Here is a 7,196-nt window from a genome sequence, read left to right as displayed (position 1 = left end):
AAGCTGTTGTTGACAGAGGAAAGACTATCAGCCATAGCAAGTCTGAAGATGTCTGGGCTTTGCATGAGCCTGAAGAGCTGTAAGAGCAGTTGTGTGTTCCCTGGATACAGAGGTAAGGAAATGCTTTCATACGTCAAGTAGGATGAGGATATTGAAATGTGAAGCAACCTGAGAGACACAAGACCTGACACTGGGACAGGTCACAGCTCTGTTACAGGATGAAGTGCCTTCAGTACACGTGAGACTTGAAACTGAAGACATTTCCTAAATACCTTTTCTTGAAATTTATGTTCACTGTGTAACAGGAGCTTTAGAAGTATTATTGCACAATCTTTCAATCTGTAGGACTAGATTTGTCAAGTCCCTGTTCTGATAAGCTATCGGGTTTTACAAATCTTCCCATTTTCTTCTGCAGGACTGATTTTTTTACTTATGAGAAGTGGCAGCCAAGAAACTATGTGAAGTGTGTTTTGCAAGTGGCTCAACAGCTCTAAAAAAATAAAAAATAAGTGAATATGGGAAATAAAATGCAACCCTAAATATGATGCCCTAAATACTCCCCACAGTAAGGGGAGAATTAATTTCTTTGTCTTTTACATCAAGAGCCTAGATTATTACTACAAAAAATTATAAATACTTTTTTAGGAACACACATTTAATGTAATGGATGTCGCTAAAAAACATGAAAGATGAGCTACTGAAAGGTTTGGCTACCTTGAAAGGTCAATATTAGAGTAAAAGGATTGGAGTGGAATTTTGGTTACATGACCATGGATTTGAAACAGGAGAGATCAACATTAAAGCAAATGATCTTCTTGTGAAGAATAAATGAGAATGAATTGGTTCATGCTACGATTCAATAAGAAAACCACAGTAGAAATTAGTAGGTGTTTAAACAGCTGTTCGCCCAAAATGTGCTGTCTATCAAGTGACAGAACTGAATACAGTTCAGCATACAAAGAGATCAATGCAGCAATATATTTGCATAATGCTCAGAAATGTTCATTTCATAGAGCCAAAAACAACTGTGAGCCACACCTGCTGGAGGGAGGGAAGGCAAAAAGAGTTTACACTGGAAGAAAACCCTCTCGGTGATGTTTAAGAACACACTACCTGTATGCAGATACTAGGGAAAAAAAAAAAAAAGAAAAAAAGAAAGGAGCAAGCACTGTTTTAAAACTGTGATAAATCCTTCCATCCTTCCTCTATATAGAAGAGCAAAGAATCATTTAGAAACAGAAGAAAGGCAAATGATCATAAGTTCAAGGACAATCTGCTGAACAAGATGCCTGACATGCTTCTATAAGAGTTCAAAAGAATTTCTGAATGGTTGCAATGCACAGCGTGTGTTCAGGTCAAAATAACTCTTTATGGTGATATTACCCTATTTCAATTACCCATTGCTGTTGCCCATATCGTGCTATCACATAAGGAAATCTGCAAATTAAATTTACCTTTCTCTTATGAGTTAGGTCCTATCTGTCTCAGAGAGTATGGTCACAGAAACAGAATTTAAAATTTCCAGTGGAGTTACTTTTGACTCCACAAGAGGGAGAACTCTGCTTGATGCTCTCAGGAAAGAAGGAGCCTGCTGATTTGGGACCTTCTGCTCGGAGCAGTAGAACCAGAACGATGTGTGTGTATATTCCTACCCATAGCAAAAGTACTGAGAAGCATAGGCTTAACTCCAGTGAAAAGTGTCAGCTACATGTTCTGAATAATGCTGTACAACAGCCTACTGCAAATTCAAATGAGGATGAGGCTAAAGTTCAAACATTCCTCTTTCGTTACAGGATTGCCTTAGTGTCTGCAGGAGCAGACAGATTTTTCTCATCTTGGCTGATTCCAATATATAACAGCATGAATGAAAAGGATCAAGAACATTCTCTTCAGAAGGTCACATTAGGGATTAATAATAAACAAGTTAATCGTAGCTAATAGATAATAAATTAGCTATTTTATGGAAAAGAAAAAAATTGTTCTGCTTGAATGTTTGAGCAGTTCTTCATCCTCATACTCTCCTTTTTTCTTCTTTATCTTCTTTTCAGATAAAAGTTGTGAAATATTTAAGTCCCTCTGCTATTTGGTAGTGAACTGTTTATAGACACTCTTTGGAAAATATAGTGCTTAGGTCAAATCAGTTTCTTGTTGACCTCCTGCCAATATGATGTCCGTACATGGACAGCTATGACCTTTGTTCTCTATATATATTTGTTATTTTTTCATACCACTCTGTTGAATTCACTTCTGCTTTAATTGCCTTCTACAGCAAACCCCTAGCTCTGCCCACTTAGTGGAATACCAAGCCATTCTTGCCTTTAACTCAGCTTATGATATCCATCTACTGCCAGTAATTCTCTTGATATATTAAGGTACTCTGAATTAGCTCCTGCCATTAATAGCTGCAACTGAATCATATGTACAGAGCAGGCAGGGTATCTGTAAGCAGTTGTCAGCAAAAGGTACCAAGAGGAGAAGAGCATGCAGATTTCATATTCCTTTCTTCATTTTGTTTATTTTTCTCTCAGGTAGAGCACCTGTATTAGTTGTAGTGCTTGCTACAAATCCAGACAGCAAAGAGATTTATATTGGCCTACTGACCTCCCTCCATATATCTCAACTATTCACTCTCCAGAATGTTTATTAGTAGCAGACTTGACAGCATTCCCACTTTCCATTCATATCCTCGTTTCCCAGCTGTGCAGTTTCTGAGCTCTGCTGGGTTGCTTCCTAGGCTCAGCTAACAGTGTGGTGGCACTTGGGTCATTTCCCATAGTACCACCTTACATCCTTGCACTGCACGAGCCTTGCCCCTTCCTCCTGTGGGACACACCCTTAGGGCAGGACTGTTTGGACCTGCTGCATCTGAGGAGGAAGTTACTGAAGTTGAAACAGTTCCAGTTGACCCAAAATGTACCTCGTCACCTTCTGGATGGCCTTGGCTGTCCTGAGCACATCAGCCCTGACTTCATATTGACTCCTATTTAGCAACAGAGGTCAGTGAGGAAGATTTATTCCTAGTACTCATTGTAACTATTAGATCAAATCCCAGATATACTAAATATTGAATTGAGACCTGCAAGTCACTAAGGTGTTTCTGCTTTTTTGGGACAGTGCAGGTTACCAGACTTCATGGGTATTTCAGTCCAAGAGAAATGTTCTTTCTTAGAGCTTTGAGGCCTTCTGGAGAGAAAGGTTTATTCAGTAATCTATATAATCTGATTCTTGTTGCAGGTAAGAATTTGACTGTACAACAAACTTTCAGAGGTCACTGGGCCACCACAGGGTCTGACCAGCCTCAAGTGTTGCCGTAAACATCATCTTTTGGAGGTGTTGGGAGCAGGATAGAATGAGAAATGAGGAGATAAAAACTCTCCAGAAATAAAAGAATGAAGATGTTTATTCAGCAAACAGTAATTATTTTCTTCCACAATAAAATGCTAACCCAAGATAATCAGATGAGCACATTTATTTCTCCAAAACACAGGACACTAGAAACTAAATAAGATAGAACTGCCCAGGAGAGGATCAGGGAAGAAGAAATGTGGCTGTGATTTTATCCCCTCTCCTCTGTTATACTAAGTTGTCCTCCTACAGTTTATCAAGACAAACTAGGTGAACATTTTGACTCTGAAAGTAGAAAACATTTACTTTTACAAACAGCTTCACAAGCAATCTAGCTGCTGGTGGGGGACTAGTCATGTAGTAAACAACTGCCAAAACAGGTTTAAACTGTGGGAGTGTGGGGCAGAGAAAAGAATCCAAGAAACTATTTCTTTTTAAGACATTTCATGAGCTGACTACATGAAGTATCTAGTTTAGTAGGCATCATAGTATTGGATGCAACCTGCAAATAAGCAGCATAAATATTGCTAAAAGCCATGCTGGCTTTACTGGAACTATTCCAGCCTTCTTCTGCCATGCATATTCTCAAAGTGTCTTGTTTTAGGTTTGGGGTGAAATGTGTTGATGTACATTCACACATATATATCAAGATTTGTAATTAAGATTACATGAAGATTTATCCGACTTTTCCTTTTTTTTTTTAATTTACAAACAATGTGGTCATTACTCCTAAGTCTTTCTGTGGGTTTTTTTTTTTACTTCATTTCCAATGGACAATATTAAAAAGAGAATAAACAGCCCAATGTTTGTCTCAGAGAGTTTGGGTTTTTTGTACAGGCTGAGTGAATCTGTCACTGTTCTGTCACTCTCCCCAGTGGCACAGTCCTACCACCACATCTGGAGTGAAAGGGCTGGTGCTCTCTGATGTGTCAGATCTCAGGAAAGTGGACAAAATTTGTTCATTTGTGACTTGATTTTAAGAGGTGGCCTTTTGTTTTCCCCTGCTCTTTTTGTTGGTTCCCCTCATTTCCTAGTAATATGGACTGAGCAAGGTTTCCAGCAAAGTCCATCAACACAGGTCAAGCTCTTGATCATATAGAAATTCCTGTGAACTGCCACCCCTACGTGGTGTTACACAGAAATCAAATGAGCACAGCCGAATCCAACAGAGAGTCATAAAATGTATATAAGCACAACTACATATTGCAGCACTGAATGACTTTTGGTAGCTCCTCAAAGAGTCCTTGCTGAACTCTCCAACACTTACAAATTTTCCAGTGTGCCTTGGATGCCCTGAGAGTCTATAAGAAGAGCTTGGTGCATGTGCACTGGGAAGTGCTGTGATTATCAGTCTAAAGAAAGGCAAGTGAAAGTTTACAGTATCTGAGCCAGCAGTAAACGCTCACCACATAAAACCATTCAAAGTCACATTTTAAAGGTTAAATACAGGAACAAACCTGCTTAATTTATACTTTTATATAGATTTATTTTATATAGATTTATCTTTTTTTATATAGATTATATACAGATTCCCACTTCCAAATGCTGACCTGATTTTATATATGGTCCACACACCACTGAAAGCTGTGTCTTACTTAAGGAAAAAAAACTCAGAACATAATAACTCTGCCTTCAGGGCAGAATGAAGCATGAAGCAGAAAGGGAAGAGAAACAACACACAGGAGATGCTGATATTCGACAGTTTTATGACAGTTTACTTGGACACCTCTCAAAGTGCTTAGAAACCAAACCCAGTAAGTTAAACTTTCAGATGGGAGTCTGTTGGAGATACAGTCTGCCACAAAGAAATTGTTCCTGAATTTCAGTTACTTTTTTTCTTTCCCTTCTCTTCAAACCCTGTCTCTTTATGTTGTATGTATTATACTTCCACTGTAAACATCATGCAAAAAGGATAATCTCAGCCTCAGTACTGACTTCAATTTAATTTTCACCATACCGACATCATGGGATTCACCTGTCCCAAAGGAAGAAAGGGGTCTTTGCTTACAAGTTAGCATGCCTCATTGACAGAGTTTTAAATAAGACTTGAAGGAGGAGAGGATAACATCAGGCTTGCCTGTGACAAGTTGTGGGATGACATGCAAGGTTAGAGGGACACAGTGCTAGCAAGGGTCCTGTTGCTCTGAGGTGTGCTGGGTACCCTGCACAAACTTCAAGCTTTACAGAGATGAGCCAGGAGCTCCTGAGGTAAGAGGAGCCAGCAGAGAAACACTGGTGAAATACCTCAAAGGAATTAAGATATATTCCTGAAAGATGGTTACATGTCTAACAGCCCAGCTGAGTGTGTCTGCACAGAGCATGGCCAGCAAATAGGAGTAGTTGGAGGCCACCATGCTGACAGAAAGCTATGACCTAGTTGTCATTACTGAAATTTGGTGGGATGAATCCCATGAATGGAGTGCAGCTCCGATGGCTACAGGTGAGAGAGGCAAAAGGGTTGTCCTCTATATCAAGAAATGGAAAAAGTGTGAAGAGCTGTTTCTGAAAAACAGCCATGAATGGGTTAAAAGCCTGTGGGTAAGAATCAGAGACTAAGGTAATAAAAGGAACCTTGTGGCTGGTGTCTGCTACAGACCACCTGCCATCAAGGGGAGCCTATCATGAAGCCCTCTTGCTCCATCTACAGAAGGCATTGTGCTCACAGGCTCTTGTCCTGCTGGGGGACTTCAACCACCCCAACATCTGCTGGGAAAGCAGCAACATGAGCTGTAGGCAATCCAGGAGACTCCTGGAATGCATGGAGGACAACATCCTAAGCCAGGTAACAGACAGCCCTACCAGGGGGAATGTGATACTGGATTTGATGTTCACCAGTGTAAGTGAGTAAACTGGGGACATCAAGATTGGAAGCAGCCTGGGCTGCCTCTGATGATCATATTCTGAACTTCAGGAAAGCAAACTTCCAGCTCTTCTAAGAGTTAGTCAATCAATTGGACTATCCTGGGAAACAGTCCTTGGGGAAAGAGGAGCAGAACAGAGCTGGCAGATCTTTAAGGATACTTTCCAAAGTGTGCAGCAGCTCCCACTCCCCTGGTGTAAGAAATCAGGCAATGGCTGAATCAAGATCTGTTGGTCAAACTAAAGGACAAGAAGGAAATGCACAGGCAGCGGAAGCAGGGACAGGTATCCTGGGAAGTGTACAGTGCTGCTGCTGCCCAGTTTTGTGGGGACGAGGTCAGGAAGGCCAAGATGCAGCTGGAGCTGAAATTGGCAAGGGGCACAAGGACTAATAGAAGGGTTGCTGGAGTATGTCATCCAGAACAGGAAGATCAAAGAAAGCCCTGTCCCTGGAAACACTCAAAGATCAGGCTGCACAAGGCTCTAAGCAACTTGATCCAGTTGAAGATGTCCCTGACCATGGCTGGGTGGTAGGACTAGATGATCTTTAAAGTTCCCTTCCAACCCAAACTATTGTATGATTCTAGGAGTCTGAGTCTATGATTCTTTGCTACAGCTACATTGCCTTTCTTGTTTAAGCCAGTTTTGCCTGTAAGGTCCATGTTCAAGTTAAGGCTGTATTGTCATCCAGCTCAAGCACCCCTAAGCCACCAGAGGTGCTTTTGATGTTTGGGGATTTGAGACATAACCTGTGCAATGAAAAGCAGTTTATCTACCTCTTTCTAAGTCTCAGCTCTTTAAAATTATGGTAAGAGGAGTGCTTTATGGGAAGATTTTTTAAGCCCATACCCGAATGATGCCTAGATATTTCAACAATAAGATTTTAATACATGCTATTTTTAGAGATGCACAGTCTGTAATACATCATCCAGACTTTTCTAAACCTTCATATAACATTAAAGATACAGCTTTGCATTAATTTTTTGAGTGAC

The sequence above is a fragment of the Pipra filicauda genome, unplaced genomic scaffold, assembly GCF_003945595.2.
Source record: "Pipra filicauda isolate LSUMZ 115617 unplaced genomic scaffold, ASM394559v2 scaffold20_size4479445_pilon, whole genome shotgun sequence".
In the NCBI taxonomy this organism is placed as follows: domain Eukaryota; kingdom Metazoa; phylum Chordata; class Aves; order Passeriformes; family Pipridae; genus Pipra; species Pipra filicauda.
This window is presented reverse-complemented; position numbering follows the sequence as displayed.